The sequence below is a fragment of the Lycorma delicatula genome, chromosome 3, assembly GCF_047948215.1.
Source record: "Lycorma delicatula isolate Av1 chromosome 3, ASM4794821v1, whole genome shotgun sequence".
Classification (NCBI taxonomy): Eukaryota; Metazoa; Arthropoda; class Insecta; order Hemiptera; family Fulgoridae; genus Lycorma; species Lycorma delicatula.
Genome location: NC_134457.1, coordinates 144,782,850 through 144,806,524, shown reverse-complemented (window position 1 = coordinate 144,806,524; position 23,675 = coordinate 144,782,850). Strand labels below are relative to the sequence as shown.

General features: G+C 30.7%; 1 protein-coding gene across 2 annotated transcripts in view; it reads right to left on the bottom strand.

Annotated features, from left to right (window-relative positions):
• LOC142322079 (uncharacterized) overlaps window positions 1-19,100 on the bottom strand; it is a 163,887-nt gene extending 144,787 nt beyond the window's left edge. The window contains exon 1 of one of the 2 annotated variants that reach the window (XM_075360731.1): window positions 18,949-19,100. The gene's annotated coding sequence lies outside the window, so the exon portion shown is untranslated. The remainder of the gene's footprint in view (window positions 1-18,948) is intronic. The other variant, XM_075360732.1, reaches the window with a different exon arrangement.
• Between the last annotated feature and the right edge of the window lie 4,575 nt (window positions 19,101-23,675).

Below are 23,675 nucleotides of genomic sequence, written 5' to 3'. Positions count from 1 at the left end.
TATTACTTTTTATTTGTTAAATTTCTTTAATTTAATCCTTACCACATCAACACCAAATATTTAATATGTATATTTTTATTTACATATGCAATACAATATTGTATATACATTATTGTAATACAATTATTCAAACTGGTAATTATAGGAAACTGCTTGCCCACTTATTTCAATATATAGATTACTTCACTATACAAATTACTTTAACACTTGTTTACACTCCTAGGGTTCAAACATAAGGAAGCAGCACATGGAGTGTAGCTCATTGGATTGAAACAATTAAAAAACAAAAAAAAGACATGTTTGATACTTGGATTCACTAATTGTAAACTGTGCTACATGCTTAAGTGCTCTTATTATGTTTTGACCCATTACTATTAACATGTTTTAGTATTAACCTTGATCACATGAAAAGATACTCTGTTTTTAGGTAACAAAGCATGTGAATATGTGTTAGTTTTTATGTTGCTGTTTCATTATCTATTTACAAGTGTTTATAAATAAACATTAAAAATCATCTTTTATGCCATCTGTCAATTAACTTTATTGATAGATACTCTTTACGTGTTGAAACTCACTTAATTTTAATACTACTTTTCTCTCTGTTCTGTACTGATATTTTAATCTCAACATATATTAACTACCACATACATCTGTTGAAGTGTATAAAAAAGGTTTTCTTGACACATTTTAAGTCAGTGTTTACTAAGGTTTACAAACTCTAGTGAATATGATGCTACAACAGAAGCCACAGAATGGCAGAGGCCACAGAAGTCAAGGAAATAAGTTGACATTTTGGGCATTATTTACCATATTAAATCATTTCTATGCCATAAAAGCTAGCATATTGCACAGACAATCCTACTAGACATATTTCATTTAAGAATAACAAGTGTACTAAAGAAAAAAAAAATTCATTACTAAGTATTTGAAGAACTTGTCATAACTTGTTAAGAACAAGTTATGTTTCAAACCATCTGCTGAAAATGAATACCAGAAGTACGATATAAAATAAAATGAAATTTTCATAATTGAAAGGTATCACTAAAAAGGAGTTTCATTTGTGAAAAGTTAGTTTTAAGTTCAATGAACAAAGATAAATTTCAATTTGATTAGAACTTGTTTGTTTTCATAATCAATTTGCAAAAGATACTTATTTCAGTTATTCTATAGCTTATTATAAAACAAACATAAAAGTTTGTAATTTTGGGTGTCAGTTTTAATATTAATACTTCTACATATGATGAAGCACAAAGCTCACAAGGATCCCTATTAGATTTCTTTACCATTTTCACTTGAGATAAAATTCAGTTAATCACAGATCAATAGTATCTGATAATATTTTATTGTTTATTACTGTGTATTCATAAAATCTTATACTGTAAAATCATATGCTTTCAAACAATTTAATTATTTCTTTCCATTAAAATGTAATGAAAAATGTTTTATAAAATGTAATAATTTACTGGTAAAAATGAACTTAATAGTAAATAAATTTAAATTTTAAAAATTACGAATAAAGGAAATATTAGCGGACAAAAAGGTAATCATAATTTTTTACTTGGATACAAGTTTAATAATAATTTTATATTTTCATTTACTATATTTGAGAACATAAAACATAAATTTTGTTTTTATGTAGTTACTTAGAGATTATCTCATAGAAATTCTAATTACAACAACACCACGCCTTATAAGACTACATCTCTATAACATAATGTAAATAGAACAAGTACTAATTTTACTTTTGATTAAACAATAATCTTTGTCTTATAAATACGTATACGAGTAGAATTATAAATAAAAATAAAAATTATAAAGAAAGGAAAGAAGAAAAGAATGTAGAATTAGTTTTAAACCTTTTCTAGGAAGATCGGCTGATAAATGTTGCACACTAGCGTCCTACACGGAGACAAAAGGTACTATTTAGTTGGGCGTGGGAACTCATTATAGCTAAAATCCCCCTCTATAAACATGTAATAACGCGTTGAAATCCGTTTACCGGTTTGTTTTCAGTAGCAGATAAAATAGAGTCGAGTACGGTCAATATGTTAACACGGTTAAAACAGCGCGCAATGATCGAATTTTAACAACAAAAAATGTGAATCTTACGAATATTTTTCATCGTTTAAAAGCGGTTTACGGTAGTGAAACCGTTGACAGAATTACTGTGAATAGGTGAGCGTTGAAATTTCGCAAATGTGAAACTGGTAAAGCGACAATTGAGGACGCACCTCGCAGCGGACTACCAATTTTTTGTGACTGACGAAAAACATCGAAAGGAGATAGACGATTTGCTTCGAAGTGACCGGCGAATCACAGCAAGACATCGCTATTCAGTTGAGGCATATCTAAAGAACGATTAGGCCATATTATAGAGCAAATGGGTTATCGTAAAATCTGTGCACGATGGGTACCGCGCAAACTGACGGACGAACACAAGCAGCATCGTGTCGAATGTTTTGAGAACTTTTACAGCGCTATCGTGCCGAAGTGTACGACTTTCTTTTCAATATTGTGACCGGGGTATATCATAACGACCCAGAAGTAGAAAGGGAAAGCACGGAATACAGACGTTACGAATCGCTAAAACCCAAAAAATTTAAAACTCAAGCCTCAACGAAAAAACTCCTGTTGACGGTATTTTGGGACGCCAAACACGTTTATATGACTGAGTATCTGGAACATGGGACGACTATGAACTCCGAACGGTACATTGAGATGTTAAGACACCTCAGACGACAAGTATGTCGCGTTCAAAAGACCACCATGCCTATAATCTTGCAACATAACAATGCGCGGCCTCACACATCGCACGCCACTACAGAGGCTCTTCGCAAGATGAAATTTGAGCTTATTCCGCATCCGCCATACTCGTCAGATTTGGCTCCGTGCGACTTCCACTTCTTCCCTCATCACAAGAGAGATCTCAAAGGTGATCATTACACCACTGACGATGAGGTGAAGAAAGCTGTGGCCACTTGGATCCGAGAAAAACCGCCAGAACGTTTCAGTGATGGAATGCAAAAACTTGTCAAACGTTGGGAAAAGTCTAGCAATGTAAACTGAGATTATATTGAAAAATAAGTTCTGCATTTTGTAGCTAAGGTATTGTACAAAATGAATAAATGAAATTTATTCATTTCTTATTTCATTCCCTACTTATATATGTGCAAACTTTTTCAGCCAATTCTCGTATAAAATGGCTTTTGAGCCTTTCCTATTTACGATTTTATTTCAGTAATCGTTTGATAGCTGTTTCTTCGAATGAAAAATTTAATCGCGCTGACTTTGTAGTAAGTCAGCATAAATACTTAATAGTTTGCTAATAATATATGAATATATTATGTACATAATACATACATTTTTCAATTGTTTTGTCATTAATTATTTGTTTTATTAATGACACGTGTTATACGTTGTTACAGTTTTCTTAGTACATTGTCAGTGCTTAGCTATGTTTTTAGATTAAAAATATAATCTTATAATCGAAATTTAAATTTAAAAAAATGTTAAACTTAAAACCATTAAAAAACATTATTTAAAAATAATTAACTGACTTTATTTTTACTGTTTCATTTTCACAATTCACAGTTTGATAGGTATCGCACCGGCATGAAATAATGTAAATTTCTTTTTAGTGAGCAAATGGCGTAACATTCATACATCCCAACCCCTTAGGGGAAGACACCTTCCTTGTGTCGCTTCCGGTCGCCCTCCCCCCTTGTTGCTAGCCCTGATGGGCTTTAACGGGAACATGATCGGGGTAAACCTGCTTTAATTAACAGATTTGCATGAACTGCCTAAAAATATTTTTAAATTTTGTATTTAATGACGCCGACAGAGGCTGATTGTAATTAAAATTAGATCCGATTTAATTACTTTACTTAAATACATTAAAGTGGTCGAATGATTTGTCAAAAATAAAAATATTTTATACGTAAAAGTTTAAGTACATTTTTCTACTGTGTTTAACAAATTAACATCTATTATATTTGAACCCAAAATTTAATATCAAATCGAAAAATTCTCTCATATTAAGTTATTTTATCTTTAGCCCTTTATACTCTGACTATAACCATCAGTAAATGTCATAATAGCATTAAGTTAAAATGAACAAAGATTATCTAATAAGAATTTTTTTATTCTCATCGGTACATAGTAGTACTGTAATGAATAGAGAAGCTTCCAGAAAAAGGAAGAGAGAGAAAATGAACAAATAACACAGAAGAAACAACAAACAAATCCTTTGTAGAACAAATATGTAGAAAAGCGACAACAGAAAACGTTACGTTTGAACAAGTAAAAGGATGGGTCGGCTGCTGTTACTATCATTCACAAACAGTTCGAGTAACTTGTATATGTATAAATACAATCAGGTCAAGCCCTAGGAACGGAGATATAAATACAGTGAATTACAGTTCAGAATGTATGCGATAAATACGAGTTAACGATATGCGATAAACACAATCGCACTATGCGAAAGCATTCGGAGTGAGTGTGCGGTATCAAACGAGAGAAGAGTGAGTCACGTGTATTCCAATTTTGGACAGTGGTTAAGTATGAGAAGCTGCTCGATGAGTTTCTTTTTTGTGAACAGAGGTCAAAGTGGCATTATTCATTTAAAAAAGTGTAAGCTTGTTTCCTTTTGTAAACAAAAGGTTAATTTTTGCAACAAGTGAATTGTTGATTTTGTGATTATTATCTTACTGTTAGCTATTGTAAGGTGTATAATAAAATCGGAATTATGTTTTGCTAGTTGTAACTGACCTATTTTATACATTTTTGAGAGTAAATAAATTATATTTGTAACAATTCTTTACATGTGTATCTCTCAATATCCTTGTCTAACTGCGAACACGCGATGATACAACACATAGATTATGTCAAGAATTAATACAATTAATTATAAGGAAAAAGTAGATGTGATTAAAATCCAAATAGACCAGTAAAAATATATATCGCGTGAAATAATGTTAAGGTAAAAATAGATTAAATGTAAAAAAATTTACAAAATAATTCACAATTGAGAAGGCGTAATTGGAAACATTTATTTATGTACACTTTGAATCGCATGCAGAAAATTCAGTTTTTTTATGTTTTAATTTGTATTATTTAAAAACTCATCAACAGAGTAATATTTTTTCTACAAAAGAAAATTTATTAATTGCATTTTAAATAAATTGGGGAAGATTTTTTAAATGGTTCAGTAATTTATTAAAAATGGCAACGGAAGCATAACAATATCCTTTCTCGTAAGCTGACGTATCATGTTGAGTTAGTAGAGCTTGTTGCAAACCACAATAACTAAGAGGAAGTAATTGACATAGGAGAAGGAAGAAAGAATAAAGAAGAAGTGGCGCGAGAAGTACTATACTATGTACGAACATTGATCTGAACTGCTATTTACTAAATCAAGTCATAATGTTCCAATAACTCATCATCACTTATAACGCACCTCTAATATTTAAATTATAGTCATCATTTAAATCAATTCCTTCGCTACCCCCATTTTTAGCTGCCGCAATGAATCTCGAAACATGGACTACGACGGCTAGCACGGTGCTTGTTATCCAAATTGAAAACATTCAGCTCAGTTTTCACGCGCAAAAGCAAATTGTTTTCTTGTAAATAAACTTATTTTTTTATGTTATTGGGTGGTATTATGAATTACTTTTAAATATTTTCTAATTCTGCTGTTTATACTTTATAAATGATTTTATCTTTAAATGTAATAAAAATGTTTGCATATTCTCAACAAGTATAATTGCGACAGCAGGCAAACACCAAATGATAAATAATATTTATTATACTACTTTTATATTATAGTCGTATTGTCATGACTAACATAAGTTATCTGACATATATAAATGTAGTTTATAATCTATCGTGATTTTATTTATTGTAAAAATAAACACGGATAAGCTAAGTATTACAACTCAGGAAATAAGTCACCTTTCTTAGAATTATATCAAGAAACCATATAGCTAGGAGCGGAGAATAAGGAGGCAATCTCAAAACATTGCGACCTTTCTATTTTTTTTTTTTTTTTGCGAAAAACGCTTTCGCATTATCATCACCCGATATAAAACTATAATAAAAATATCCCCTTCTCGGATATCAAAGATATTAATAATATAAGCTGAAAACTATGATAATAACAAGATTAACTAAAATAATATAAAAGAAACGTAATCAGTAGGATAAAATATAGTGGACGAATTAAAAAATACCAACTTTAATGATTGGTTAAGATTAAATTTTATGAAGTAGGAGATATATTGATACTTCTTAGAAGTAATAATACTCGGTTTAGCACACACTTATCATTGCCTAGGTTGTGGCGAATGTCCCTCGGTAATTTAAATTTAGAAGGTAAGGCTGCATATCGTATGCAATCTACAAGAATGTGGCCCCCAGTCAAGCGGCAGTTGCATTGCAAGCATAGCGGTGAGTTTTCTGCTGATATCAGGTACCCGTGAGTATCTGTGGTACGTCCTAATCGCAATTGGCAGAGGGACCATTTCCTCTCGGCGAATTTTTCTACATGAAGAGTCCCAAGGCAACACAGTATCTTTGATGTGTCTGAGTTTATTATCCACTGTAGCAATCCAGTCACCTTGCCACCTTCTTTGAAGAATATGTTTAATAGAATTAGTAAAATTAATAGAAGTAACACGAGTGATGAAAGACGGTTGTCTACATGTTTGTTTAGCAGCATCTTTCTCGGCTAAACCTGATTCGATTTTACATAATGTAACACGGTTTATGCAGTTTCATTAAACTGTACAGTTCTGGTTTCAACATTGTACTCTTAAATGACAGATCATTTTGTATAAGTCAATCGATAATGTCTGCTTTTTGCGTGTTCGAATTCGGAGCGCGGTTCAGATGCACATTATGGTACGAAGCATTATCTATAACGATAAACTGAGTTAGAGGGAAGATAGGAATTAATTGTTGTTTTACCCACCGCTCGTAATTAACACAATTCATATCTTTATAGTAATCACCTGTTTTTACACCAGATTTAAATATATGAAGCGTGTTCTTGACAAAACATTTTCGGAACCGGCGTGAAAGATGTATGTACGCTTGCCTTTATCCGAAGGTCCCGGGTTAGGCATGGTATTTTCACACACGCATTCCCTAATGGTGGTCCCGGAGGTTAAAAACAAAAAAAAATTGTTAAAAAATACGCTTGCCTTTAGAAATCGGAGCAGCAAGGTTGCGGTTAGAGCCGTTACTCCACGATATTGAATGAAATGACTGGCATGTACACAGGATTCGTTCGTCTAAATTATTGGTCTGTTTTAGTAACGATACTCTTTAATAGCTCTTGAGTAACGTAGCCTCAGTTCCCGATTTTCCAATTTTTCTATTAAAATTTGTCTTATGTATAGTTTATTCCATTTGAACCATATGTCTTCGATAATCCGCCGTAAATACCAAAGGCTCCTTAAAAATTGACGAAGCCTTAAAAACTGATCCTCTTTTAGGATTGGTATTAGCGATAGAAGAGTAACGCATTCACCTTTATCAGTGTGAAAATTATAAATTGTTTCACGAATGATACTTTTATCGAAGTTATCCACGGACGTTTTAGTTTTATAGTGTTAAATGTTTTTTTAAGAGTGCTAAAATCGTTATTGAGATTAGTTGAAAGTGGAATTATAATTCTATGCTACGTTACACTTATTGTAATCTAAAGAAGCAATATTCGTTAACAACACAAAATGTAAAAATTAAAAAGTTGTTACAACGCGGATAATTTTCGTAAACAAACCACAACACCATGTTTTCACAAAACTAATAATACACTCACATAGACACATACTCGTACAGATAAAGTAACAAACACACTACGACAGCGAAGAAGCAACAGGACAAATGCACACCCCCACCGTCGAAAATATACTGTCTGGAGATGTTTCAAGGACAAACTTATTGTAATTTACAACAAGCTTACAACAGTTTTTTTGTAATGTTTTTACAGAAGTGGATATTTTTATTTTTTAAGCATAAGTTTTTTTTTCAAAAATTGCACATTCATTGACAGTCGCAAGATATATATAATTTAATTTTCTAAATATAAGTCTATACGATTCATATTCAAGGACAGTAAATAATAATCTGACAGCCCATTTTTTTTTTTATCTTGAGAATTCGTTTTGATTCTTTAAGGGAGCTCCAAGATGACAATATGCTTTAGACGGAAATATACGATTTAATAAATGATAAGATTAGAGTTTTATTAAAGCGCTTCAAAGCAAAACAGTGTAGTTTGATTTTATTGCAAACGAAGTAAATTTGATCATCTTAAGAGAATTTGTTATTTACTAGTTATTAAATACTCACAAATTTCGTTTTATAGGCTACAAAAATATTATTGTTATCATTAATGGTAATTCTTCCCAGCGATCAGCAATGTTACGACTACCTGAGAAACACAATGTAGCCGTTTTATCCAAAATTTTCAATTCCTTTTAAATAATTATCTTCAAATGTAGACACAGTTGTAACATCTGCGAAGAGGGTAACAATTACTAGTTCAGGACTTTGATGCTAGTAATTAATAAACAATAAGAAGAGCAAGGGATCAAGGATAATTTTCTGACACTACGCGTTCTACAGCTTGGAGAGAAGTCATACCTTTTGTTTCTTTTCAAAAGATTTAATTTCATCTTTTTGGGTTAGCTATGTATGACTTAAACCAATTGTAAGCATCTCTTCTTTGATATCATAACTATTTTTTCATCAGTAAAAAATATAGAAAAAATCGGATGCTTTTAATGAGGTCACAAAAAATTGGAAATGGAATTTTTTTTTATCTATGGAATTTTAAATATTTTCTAAAATCAGAAATGATCTGGTCATTAAACAATTTTTTCCTAAAACCATGCTAGAAATATGATAAAATTATGTTTTCAAGAATTGTTAAAGGTAGATTTTTCACCATTTTTGTAATTTTTTTAGAAAAATACAGACGGTAAAAAACTTTTCCTATAATTTTGTAAATTATGTGTTATTATATATACATTATTTATATTAAGAATCTGTTATAGATTATGAATGTTTACACAGTCAACGTTTTTAAACGTTTTGAATTTTAGCTAACATTTCTTTCCATTTGTCTTTAGTTAGACCTAATTCTCGGATTTTTCATAGACCGATATAGGTTAAAAGACGTATTTTTTTTAAATGTTGACTTTCTAATACATCAATAATGATCCATTCTAGCTTGAAACAAGCAACTTCTTATAACTAGCCAATAAAATGAATCTTAATCTTATGGAATAATTACAGAAATCTTTTTAATAACGGTTCTAAAAGGTAGTATTAAATGAGTCCTGATACAATTACATATAATTAATTGCAACAAATATCTAAATGAAGAACAAACGAATCGATGATTTTATTTCATATAGTATAAAGTTTGTTTGAAATGAAGCCAGATTACATCACTAGTAGCGTTCATTAACCCCAATAAAGGATGGGGTTTCCCCTTTTTCTTATCTTCTCGTCCATTTTTCTAATATAATAATCTAATCTAATACAACTTATAAATTAGGCTGAAGTAAAACGCCTGTTCCGTTTTCAAAAAGCAAACTAAATAGTACAAATGGTTTATATTTGTACTATAGTAAAAATCAAATATTTGAATATGAACGGACGGCCCTAAGAAATCGTAAAACATTCGATAATGTCGCCTCATTGTTTCCTAAAACTAGAAAGTGAAATATTTCCCTTTCGTATTTATTAACAATTAATGCCTGCCTATCTTTTTTAAATACTGTTATTTTTCTTTTATTATGGTAAAATAATTTTCATTTTACAATCTTACAACAGTGGTAAGATTTATATTATTTAAAAGAAGAATAATAGAATGCAAATAAATTTAAATGATTGATCGGGTACAACCAGATGAAAACTTAATTTGACTTTCAATTAATAAATGGAATAAGTTTTAAATCTAATAAGAATTTTAAAAAAACATGACTGCCAAAAAAAAAAAAGAAATAGAATGTCCGACCAGTGCAGATCATTACACAACAGTGTAATCTAGAAGTGCGGAGCCCCTAAATTTCGGACCATTGCCATTAGATCATCCGTGAAGCTTTAAATCAATATGACTTATTTAAAATATTTAACTTTGTTAAAATACTCACGTACTATGAATTTCCCGTTGCTATATCTTGGAAATGACATGTTCATTTCGTTCGACGTATTGATTTTGCTGCGTTGTTTATGTAGCATAATTTTTTTTTGTATATATATACAAAAACGTAACAAAACATAATATTATATTATTATTACATTATATTAAACATAATGTCATACCTTTCCCGGTAACGTAAGGATTCGAAAGTGGAATCATACATCTAAATCGGTTCAGCTGTTGAGCTGCTACAGAGGAACAAACATACATGCACCCTAAATTAATTACACTTGCATTGATTTTGTTGTGTTATTTTTATATAGTGTAATTTTTATCAATTTTTTTAAAATTTATTTAAAGATATATATGTATGTATGTATATATTCATATAGCCTACCACACTTCGGGTAACATAAGGATTTCATACATCTTAATCGATTCAGCCGTTGTACTGCTACGGTGGAACAATGTTACATATAAACACCCTAAATACATTACACTTCTTTTTGTGCAATCATGTAAAAACATTTTTGAAAATAATTTAAAAATATAGTTATCTACAAAAAATTAAAATTAACAAAAAATATGTCAATTTTGAAAACTGAAAATATTTTTTCGCGATTATTGCAGCTGATAAAATTTAATTTCCACAATATTCTGTATAAACCCTTTTATATATATATATATATATATATACTAGCTCTACCCACCACGCTTCGCTGTGGCACATTGTGGTTGTATAGATGAGAAATGAGAATACGGTGTTCTTTGGTGGTTGGGTTTCAATTAACCACACATCTCAGGAATGGTCGAAGTGAGAATCTACAAGACTACACTTCATTTACACTCATACATATCATCCTCACTCATCCTATGAAGAATCATCTAAACGGTAGTTACCGGAGGCTAAACAGGAAAAAGAAAAAGATGAGAAATGAGAAACAAAACAAAGCATACGTTTCATAGAAGTTTAATTTTGTAATACTTGTGGATATACAATATTTTTTATTTTTCCACTGTCAGCGTAGATATAAAGGCTATCTGGTTTGCCGACTCGGGAATACGCAACATACAGTTGCCCATGTGAGAAGCAATCCGCATCTAAATCTAAACACCACACAATTCTAAAGATTGACCTTGAGCTTTATTGATTGTGATTGCAAATGCCAATCGAATTGGGAATTGCAATCTTTTAAATTAAACTGGTGTATCGGTCGGGATTATGGGTATTCGAGGAATGAGGACATCTTCACATTTGAAAGGCCCCGTTAAAATCGTTGCTTCCACAACGTTATTCATCAATTTCTTAACTGCAAGTCGCGTGCCGTTGCAGAGTTTTGGCTGATTAATATTCCGCAACAGGATAATTGTCATTTTTTGATCGAACCGTTGCCAGAATCAATCTAATGAGGAATGTTTTCCCAGTTCCTCCTGGCGCATCCAAGAAGAAGGTCCCCCCAACTCCGTCATTTATCATTTGCATTATGCGATCATAAATGCATTTCTGTTCACTCGTTAATTTGGGAATGTTTGATTGGACATATGACTGAAGATCACCAATGTTGTAACTCTGTTCACGGCGTAAATCCACATCAAATACAGCAATCGAAGCTCGGGTGGGTGCTGGCATTCCCAATTGACTAAGAACATTATTTGCAATAGCTAAGCACTTGTCTTCAACATTTATCAATGCTTCGTTGTAAATGCCTTCTGTAAATTCCATGGTCATATTGGTATTTTCTAGGCGTACTCTATGCAAAATATCCTCAGCCATACGCGATCGATATCTTTCCCATAACTCTGTGGGCGATGAAGGGAAGCAAGCGGTCAATATAATTGCGAATAATGCGCGAATTTGGTTTGGATGTGCAGTGTTGCACGCGTCATTAATACATATATCCCATTGTATACATATATCCCACTGGGATACATATATCCCACTGTTGGTCGTTTTCTAATAAATTTAGAGCTTGGTGAAAGGCGCAGCTCAATCACGATACGATCACACAAACGTACCTCGGTTAAAGTGAATATATAATTCCGATGGTATAATAATCTGAATCAGATGCAAGTAGATACGTTTTTTTTTTTTTTTTGTTAATAAACAATGTAATTGGGAACTTTTCCTAATTACATTGTTTCACAAGTGACTGCGGTTGTCGTTAGCTAGTATGGCGAGTGTTCCCCTCGTTTCCGGCAGATGGCGCGGTCACAGGTACACAGCTGACCGTTAAAAAAACAGTTTTCTCGCGGTCGCGGGAATGTGACTGATGCGAAAAATAGATAAAAATAATCTTTGATGCGGGTTATATATCGTGCTAAAATTTTAGCTCAATCGGTGCAGAACATTTTGAGTTTTTGAAGCGTACACAAACGAACTTAAAACATTTTTATATATAAAGATTTATGGGCTGCGAAAAAAAGGCCTTAAGTCGTGCGAAAAAACACATCATTTTAAATGCTTACAAAAGCAGAGTAATGCTTAAAATTACAGAATAATCAAACGGCGTTGATTTCAGATGTTAATAAACTGCTAACGTAAGTAGAAGTTGTGCTGCTTCAGTATACAACGTGATTCTCGAGTATGAATCTACTAATGAATTACGGTCTCCAAAGAAAACAAAACCCCGCAGGTCAATTGAAAAAAGATGAGATTTTGATAAAAACGCGATTCGTAAAAAAATTACACGAATTTGAATTATTTAGAAATAGTTTAGCGGTGTATTATGTCCTTTGAAAGAGAATTCGGTTATTGTCTTCGACAACGCTTCTTATCATTAAACGAAAAGAATTCCAGCCGTGTTATAGAAAAGCAATGATATCAAAATGTGGCTTAGTTCAAAAGGAATAATTTTTGAAGAGGTTTAAGTTAATGTTCAATCATTGCAAAGGGGTTCGCGTATTAAAAGTAATTATAGTCCGTATAAAATTGGTTTGACACTCAACACCATATTGGTAAGTCGTGTTTTTATTCGGCTCCTAACGAATATGTTTGCCGGCCTCCGTGGAGCGAGTGGTAACGTCTTGGACTTTAATCCGGTGGTTCCGAGTTGGAATCCCGGTCAGGCATGGCATTTTCATACGCTATAAATCATTCATATCATCATCTGAAGCAATACATAACGGTGGTTCCGGAGGTTAGAAAAAACAAAAAAAAAACGAATACTTAGTTGTGTGGTTTCAGTGTTCCTATTTGTGAATTTTGTTCTTTGCTTTTACATAGCAAAGAACGCTTAATGACCAAAAAAACGATTGTTTGGGCATATATATGTAAAAAAATAACCTAACAAAGGATTTGTTGGTCATTATGTAGGGATATTTTCTGTGAATTTGGTTATTTCGACTTCTTTTGTTTTCATAGTCTTAAGTCTATATGAGCTATAAGAAAGTTGGGTGTTTTAATTTATTTACTGTAAGTCATCCTTCTTGGTGGCTTTTCTTTTTGTTTTTTTTTTTAATAAAATACATATGTTTTAGCTGTTAAATATAATTCAAAGAAATTTGTTACTTAATCAGTTGTGATTTTGTTTACATTTTTATTTCTTTCTTTTTCCTGTTCAGCCTCCGGTAACTACCGTTTAGATAATTCTTCAGAGGATGAATGAGGATGATATGTATGAGTGTAAATGAAGTGTAGTCTTGTACATTCTCAGTTCGACCATTCTTGAGATGTGTGGTTAATTGAAACCCAACGACCAAAGAACACCGGTATCCACGATCTAGTATTCGATTTTGTTTACATTGGCAACGGCCATACGGGCTCTTTGTGATTGGTCGTTGTGTTTGACAGCGGCCATCTTGCTTTGATCTGATTGGTTTTCCTTTGTTTACATTTCCAAATTAAAAATGTACAAATTAAAAAGAGATAGATATATTTATTAAAAATAGATGAAAACAATCTTTGATGAGGGTTATAGTTATTGTTAAAATTTGAGCTCAATCGGTGCAGAGCATTTTTCAGTTTTTGAAGCCGTACACAAACGAACTTAACATTTTTATATATATAGATATAGCGACTTAGTCCGCTCTATATGGTTTCTTGCTTTTCCCGCCAAAATCATTATTTTTTATTTTTGTTTTTTAGTCAAGTAACGGGAGGCAGGTGCAGTCAGTCGCGTCGCTTATACAGTACCAGTGGCAGTAGCTATTTTAGTTGAGCCGCTGCGCTGTACACCGTCGCACTCCTTAAAAAAAAAATCGAAATTCAAAAAATCCCAAAAATTATTTTTACATATCGATGAATATTTGCAAGCTCAATTCTACTGAATATCTCGTTTCATATAGATGGAAATGGGAAAAATTTGCAATCATTGTTAAAAAGTTTTTACTTTTCTTTCAAGATCGAATTTCAGAAAATCTAGAAATTGATTTTTACATATTCATATGAAGATTACATACATAAAAATTCAAGCTGATATTACATCTGTTCACGAGAAATTCAAAAAATAATAAATTTCATTGTTACTCCATTTTAACTCTTTAAACTTGGAATTTAAAAAAATACTTTTTTAGTATATACTACAACGTAAGAAGAACGTGTATAAAAATTTTCATCGATTTATTTTCGGTAGCTTTGGCTGGGCGTTGATTATGAATGACTCGCGACATGTTATTTTATATAAATAGATAATAGATATATATATAAAATAAATTTTTTAATCTAACCCTCATTTATTATTTTATGGCAAATAATATGTACGTACTGAAACATAACATGCTTCTACATTGATTTTTTTTTCAAGTTCATTCGAGAATAGTAAACAAAATTCGAAGTAGTATAGAAAACAGTATTACGAGAAGAGATGCCGGTGACAGTGGTGACAAAGTAGAATGACCAAATCACGAAGCAGTCCTAAGGTCGAGGCGTCGAAAACGATCAAAATCGAAAACATTGAAAATCCTTCCTAAAATGTACCAAAATTAGAAGAATAGTTTATGAAAGAATTGTAATATTTAGTTTTTAAAAAATTAATATTTCTAGAGATCTGCTGATCCCATTCGTCTAGCTAGACGGAAATACAAATACGGTTGGTTTGACTAAATAAATTTTAAAAATTCAATTTTTGTAATTGTAAATAATACTGTACTTTTTGAGTATTATTTACAATTATTCAGTATGTTACTGGAGATAAAGATAGATTTATACGAAAAAAGAAACTGTAATTCAGTGAAATACATACAACAAAGCTGGAATGATTTTATTTTTTTGAGAAATTATTTTTTTATTTTAACGAAATAGTAATTACGATTATTAAAATGTGTACTATAATATTGTATCTATAAAAATTAAGCTTTTCATAAATCTTCTAGTCCCTTATCGACTCATAATATTTATTAACTTTTACACAAAATGCAATATACAATTAAATATAAAAAAACATAATAAAGCCGTCTTCCAAAATCGCGATAAAAATTAACATTAACAATCCTTCTTTAAATTTTGACTTTTTGAAGTCAGGCCAAATTAAAACAAACACTATCCCTCCGACTTACCAACTTTTAATTTGGACAGACTTCAAAAAAAGTCGACATTAAAATACTGTAATTGAATTGAATAATAGACTTATTACATTTTAAAATAACAGGCATATAACATTTTACTTCATATTACGTTTTGTAAAGTCGGTTTTGATACGAATATTTTTAATCTTTATTTCATTAAATAATATTTTACCTTCATTTTTATCTAAAATATAGATAAAAAATCTGATTTGAACGCCTATTAAATTACATTCACACGTTTTTTAAAAATGAAAAGTATATAAAATTATATTTCACTTATAACTTAACTTCTGATTTTTTTCATATTTTTTTTTATACTTTTATTGTTATTATTGTATTATTATTTATTGAAAAGATTTTTTACAATCAGAGGTTAATAAATCAATATATTTAAATTTAAAAAAAAAGTTAAAAAAGGAAATGAAGTATGATTCAAACCGATGTGCCTTCCTCTTGTAAGATCCAGATGTTTCATTATTAAAAATTTTATTTAACTCTAATTCTGAAACCAATGAAAATAAGTACCACTTATGATATATCGTTGAAAAACTCTAAATGAGAGCTTATTACTGGAGATAAGAAAAAGTCCAAAATCCAAATGTTTTGGATTTTGGGATTTAAGGAAATGGATTCAGGGATGGTCAAAATGGATATTTCCGTTGAAATCTGAAAACCGAAATTATTCGCGATTACAATACTTCTTTTACTTCGTATATGGAAGTAAAAAGGTTTGTCATATGGAAATATCTTTACAAGAAAACAATAAACGCCGTTTTGATGAGAATTAAAAAAAAAAATTATGTTAAATAACTATTACTGAATTTGGGCTGACTCTTTGTTATGAGAGGATATACTACTGCATATCCTATAGGCCTATAATAAATCCTATATATCCCTTTATATCCTGTAATATAGGCCTACCATACTTGTTAGGTCTATATTTTTAAATCACGCTTTCCCATTTAATTTTTCTAAATTGAATCAATTGAGAATAACTTCAAATTATATATTATTAAATTAATAATAATAATAATAATAATTTATAATTATTATTATAAATTCAGTTCCACGTAATGAAGATAAATAAAACCAACTTTAAACGGTGTACATGATCATATAATTTTCTCATTTAAAAAGTATTTCGCAACTGCATAATCTGGAACGATTTTATTACAGTTCAATCAGAGGGATTTATACAAACTGAAAAATTATCTTCAAAATCGTATTAGGTAAATAGGAAAGTTTGAACGTGTATACGGCTTGAACTGAGTACTTCCTCCTTCTTAAAGCGGGTTAAGAATAGATATTTTATTGAAATTAAAAATTCGATCCCTGTAAATAAAAATAAAAATAAGAATCTGCTTACCGAAAGATTTGAAATCTGCTTGATTTTCTTACTATTTAACTTATAGAATTCTAAATGGATGATTCTAAGAAGTTAAAAATTGTTCAAACCCTAAAAATTAAACTAGTCATTGCAGTTTTACGGATAGGTTGAATTCATCTGTTACGCAAGATTTCGTTAAATGAGCCAATGTTTAACAAATTGAATCCATGAACTACTTCAAAAAGTAGATTAACAGCAAGTGTATAATATACAGACTATCTTCAAAACTTATGATCCTAGAAAACTGAACAAGTGATTTCATTTAAGTTCTAACCACTTTTAAACAAACGTTTTGTAAGATTCCACCATTAAATGGTGAGATCTGATGGTCAACCAATTTAAACACAGTCTAATTAAAGATTCTACGACTTTAGATATTAGTTTTATTTTCTAATTACAATATTAATTATATGCTAGAAAAACACATCGTATACTATAGTTTATTTATAATGCAATAATTAAATGTTTTATCTAATTTATTTTGATTTTGTCTTATCGTTTACCGGAATCATTTTAATGTTACTTGAATAAATTAGAAAACTAAAGGTTTTTTTAGAAATAATCTTTGCCTAATTTAAATATTATGATATATAATATATGACTTAAATATTATAAAATTGATATATTATTATATTTAATTAGAATTGCAAATTTATTTAATATTATTATTCTGTACATAGTACTGTACTTTTAAAGTATTAAAAAAAATTTTCACTTTAGAAAGAGCGGTTGGATTTAAATTACTGAAGGCCGTCTTCTTCGGGTAAATTGTAAAGAACTTCAGCAAAGTTTAAAACTTATTTTTTTCTTGTCACCGTAAAGATACTAAAAATCTTTTTTTTAGATTAAATACTATAATTACTTAATTTTTAAACTGAATAGTCATAGTAAATCAACTTAAGTTAAATATTACAATTCGTCATAATTTTTGTGATCTTTTATTTATTAATTTTAAGATTACAGTTTATAAGAATAAGCGTGATTCTATTTTTAATCTTGTTCCTTTTCCTGCTACTCCTGAAACAGTTTTATTAATTTACTCTTAACAATAAGGATATTCGTAATTAAATGAAGGTAACTTAAACTACATAATAGATTTAAAACCAACAGTATCAAAGCAGTTAAAATACTAGTTGATCGATTGGATGTTATGATGTTGCTTACGATTCATCCAATCAATCTGTTGGATAATTAAATCTTATTATTACAAAAATATAGTTCCTAATTAATTAGTTTAAGACAGAATAATATTTTAGCGTGCGATCTTTCTCCGTAAAAATTATATTTATGAGTAATTCATTTAATACTAGAATTTACTCTTTCAGAAAAAAATACGAGTCCACTCTGAATTGCGTACATTTTAATAAAACTAAAAATTAATTAAATAATTATTTTAATTATAAAAAAATAAATTCATTAATCTCAAGAATCATTTGTCTAACATTTTTCAGACTTGTTACTGTTTTAGAGATGCTTCTTTTCCTAGATTTAATTTTATTATTTCCCCAATTATATCAAGTAAAAAATTGATCGGTTAAAATTATTTACTTGTTCGAAATATGTTAATCGGTTTCATTAAAATGCTGTAGTTTGATTATTTATGTAATTAATTTTTGCCAGGAAAATTGGTTTATTCGTGGTAATTGTATATTTTGTAAAATCAAATAAATCCAAAAATGTATGTTTCGGTGAAGAAAAAAAGATTTAACAGTATTGTTGTGTTTATCATCTTTGATTTATAGTAGTTATTCATTCATACAAGATTGTTTGCTGTAAAACATGTGCGCATGCAATAAAAATTATAATCTAATTGTGTTTATTTGACGGTGTTATTGTTTTGTTTTTATGAAGAATTAATCTACTTGATTATGATATAAATACAACACTACAATATTGTACTTACAAAATACTGAAGTGTCGTGTTTTGATAAGTTAGTTGTTTGAGTCGAGTTGCGGTAGTGAGGTTTAAGCTGAAGTGTTCTCTATTTCTGGCTAGGTCTCGCATTTCCCAGCATATAATTTTTTTTAACTGTTCTTGGCACTGTGTACTTTAATTTATATAATAAATATTATTTAAATATTAAATCGCTTATGTTTGTATAAATATTTTAATCTAATTTAAATCATTTTATAAATGGTGAATGGAGTCAAAATTAATTTCTAACATTATTACTTAGTTGTTGCTTTTCTTAATTAACAGAAATAAATTAATTTTACTTATATTATGGGCTCCAATCTTTCCTCTAAATTACTTCAAATGACATTCCTTTAAATTACTTAAAGGACGTTTAAGTAATTACTTCATATTTAATTTCATAAACTATAAAACCATACCGTTATAGAATAAAACCCTGGTTAAAATTAAAAAATGGAAGTTTTTTTTATGTAAACTGTAAATGCTGATTATCCTTATTATTTTGAAGAAAAATATGAAAACCAATTTTTTTTAAATATGATTTTCTGGTAAACACTTTGCAAAATGTTTTTATTATTTCTTTTGGGCCATCTATGGATTGTATTTATCTTTACTTTCCATTTGGTTTCCTTTTATGCCATTACTCATTCATCTTTAACTATCTTCGTCTCTCTTTATTAGGGAAAATTTTCTTTCCTTTTTTGCTTAATAGTTTTCCTGAAAATTCTTTAAGCTTTTTATACTATTTCTGAAATTATTTCGATCCAAAATTTCTTCTTCTTCTTCTTCAGTATTTAATAACTTTAAATCTTTTTCGATTTCTCGAAACCTATTACTTTTAGTTTTTAATTTAGAAAGATAATGAAAAATTCTTTTTATCTGTAAAAATTCTTTAGTGTCTGTAAAAACCTGATATTTTTTTTACTCTGTTTTTTTCTCGATAAATGTCTCCATTTCATCTTAAGATATTTCGATTATTTTTACATTTTCGTAGTATGAGGGTAAGTCAATTATTATCCGCAATTTAATTTTTTTTTGTTTATGTCGGTAGTACTGTCGTGTTGCGTAGATGACGCATGCGTGATTTAATTGTTGTTATGTCTGTGCAGGATTGATGCTGCTAGGTTAGTTCCATTATCGCTGCCCTGCCGTTCACCGTAGCTGCTCCGCTTTCTGTTTACACCAAAGAAGAGCAACGTTCAACGATCCGTTTTTTGTGGTCGGAAGGTGTATCAGGGGCCGAAATTCATCGAAGACTTTCGGTACAGTACGAAAACAGTGTTACCGCAACGCAGCGTCTACGAATGGATTGAAAAATTCAAAAACGGTCGCACAAGTGTTACGCACGGCAAAGGAGCCAGATGACCGTTTACCGCCACAAATGAGGAAAACATTGAGCGTGCATGTGACATGGTTTTCTTAGACAGACGAATAACTATCGATGAAGTGGCACATCGTCTGCAAATTAGTCACGGTTCTGCCTACGAAATCATCCACAACAGACTTGGGTTTCATAAAGTCTGTGCAAGATGGGTCCCAGAACAACTTACACAGTTATATAAACAAACGCGCTTGGACATCTGCCAAAAACATTTGGATCGCTATGGTAAAAAATACAACGGGACATCTTCTTAAACAGAATCATCACTGGTGACAAAACGTGGATCCACATTACGAGCCGGAGAATAAATAGTATGGAATGGAAACATCCAAATTCACCCTGCAAAAAAAGACCCAACCGTCCGCAAGAAAACTGATGCTTACGGTATTTTGGGACTCACAAGGCCCAGTACTGGAACATTATGAGGAAAGAGGCATGACAATAAATAGTGCGCGTTACAGTGAGATGCTTACTGCCAAGCTGAAGCCTGCAATTCGAAGCAAACGCCGAGGACTGCTGTCGAAAGATGTGGTGTTATTGCACGACAATGCCCGTCCACATACTGCTGCCCACACTGCCGAAACGCTCCAGAAACTCAACTTTGAAGTACTGGCTCATCCTCCGTATAGTCCTGATCTTGCCTCTTCTGACTACTACTTGTTTGGTCCACTCAAAGAGGCATTAAGAGGCCGTTGATTTACCTCTGACGAAACAGTGAAAGAAGCAGCGCATTCCTTTACTTTTCCCTTTATTTTTTTAATTACTTTTTCCAATTTCGATTCGTTGACTGTTATCGTTTCTGCAGCATTTGATTGTGCGAGGCTAGGCTGATAAATTTTGCATATTAGCGTGCTGCACGGAGACAAAAGGTACTATCGAGTTGGACGTGGCAGCACTTGCGATAATGCGTTGAAATCCGTTTACCTGTTGGTTTTCAGTAACAGTTAAAATGGAATCGAGTACGGCCAATATGTCAATAGGGTTAAAACAACGCGCAGTGATCGAATTTTTAACAGCAGGAAATGTGAAACCTATGAATATTTTTCATCGTTTGAAAGCGGTTTCAGGTAGTGAAACTGTTGACAGAAGTACTGTGAATAGCCACCTATTCACAGTACTCCTGTCAACAGGAAATTTCAACGCCTAAATGTTGAAATTTCGTGAATGTGAAGCTGGTAAAGCGACAATTGAAGACGCACCCCGCAGCGGACGACCAGTTTCTGTGTCTGACGAGAAACATCGAAAGGAGGTGGACGATTTGCTTCAAAGTGACCGGCGAATCACCCAGCAACGCATCACTATTCAGTTAGGTATATCTATATAACGAGTAGACCATATTATCAAGCAATTGGGTTACCGTAAAATCTGTGCACGATGGGTACCGCGCAAACTCTCTGACGGCTCTCCGCAAGGTGAAGTTTGAGCCTATTCCGTATTCGCCATACATGCCGGATTTGACTCTGTGTGACTTCAACTTTTCTCATCTCAAGAGGAAAATCAAAGATAATCACTACACCACCGCCGATGAGGTGAAGGAAGCTGTGGCCACTTGATCCGAGAAAGACCGCCAGAATTTTTTAGTGACGGAATGCAAAAATCGTCACACTTTAGGAAAAGTGTATCAGTATAAACGGGGATTATATTGAAAAATAAATACTGCATTTTGTAGCTAAGGTATATTTACTTTTATTAATTTTTTATTTCATTCCAATATCTCTTTTAATTCCCATGCTACGCATACATGGACAAAAATTTATCAGCCGATCCTCGTATATATTATATAAATTTTACGTTAGAAGAAAGGAATAGTTTGTTATACACATTTTTTGTAAGTTAATAAACTAATTCCATTTTATTTGCTTTCATTTCTGAGTTGGATCTTTTTAGGATGTTATACTTGTATTAATACTCAGAGGTATTTAAATTTTTCAACCATTTTAATTTTACCGTAATTAATTTTTAGAGATTTTAATTTATTTTTAATATTAGTCATAAATTTCGGTGTTTTTCATAGAAAATTTTGTAATCAAATATTTGTACTATGTGTTTTGTAGACTTCAAACTATTATTGTAGATTTTTTTATTTCAATTCAATCTGATGTAGAAAATAAAAATCTACTAACCGAACAGTAGAGCGTCTGGTAATTTTATTTTAAAACCTTGAGATAAAATTCTATAAGTTTAAACTTTGTTCTAATGACTTTTTTAAATTTATTCTGAGTAAGAAAATATAAGTAAATAATTTTGTTACCGACAGGCTCATAAAGCCCTACAAGAAGACTGTTCAGAATGTATTTCAAAGCATTACAATTAAAATATATTATTTATTATAGTCATTGTAAATATAAACGCAAATAAGATGAGGTGAGTAAATGTAGTACAAATAAGGCAAAGCTTGGCTAATATTACTACAATTAAAATCGAGCTTAACGACGACATTTCAGAGGTAATTCAAAAGATATCATTAGTTCACTTATTTTGATTTGATCGTTAGAAATTTCTTTTTTGATAATAATGTAACGTAATTTCTGTTTAGATATTTTCTTCGTTTTTTTTTTTAATTTTCTACGAAAAATGACCTCTAAATTATTAATGTAAACATATTTTTTATAGTCAATTTTTTAATAGATGAATAGGTATATTAAAAAAAAAACATAAAAAAAATTATTGCTTTTTCAATTCTTTAAATTATGACTTTTTGTAGTGGGGATCAAATTGAGGATTAGGAAGTTGCTAGTAGCCGTTTTTAATTTGGAGCAGAGTTCAAAAATTTAAATTTAAAGAAAAATTGAAAAAGTTTTTGTAATATTTAGTATAGTTTATTTTTAGAACAGTTTTATTTTTACATTCCCGGTTATAGTAATATACAGAGTATTCCGAGACGTATTCGCCGAACTTCAGGAACTGATTCAGGACACCAAAATGAGCAAAATGTTCATGTCGACCTAAATCCTATTTTGGTTTGTTTTCCTTCTGGACGCCATTTTGTGATTTTCAACAAAAAAATTATTTCTCAGGAATGGGTAAACCTACTTTAATTAAATTTGGTGAATCTAAGACTAGTGTTTTGTTCTACAAAATAAAAAATTTTTAAAACGTCACCTTAAAAAAATTTAAAATAGCGGTCATTTTAATTTTTTAATCTTCAATATCTTTGTAATTATTTGTTTGATCATATTTCTTTTTTTACAAAATTTATTAAGCATTCTATTTTGAACAAAATGACACCTAATTTGTAAAAAACCGTTGGCAAACAATCGAGTTATTGCAGACAATAAACTCGGCAGTACGCTTGCGCATCGTAATGAGTGAGAGTAGATAATTTTTATTAATT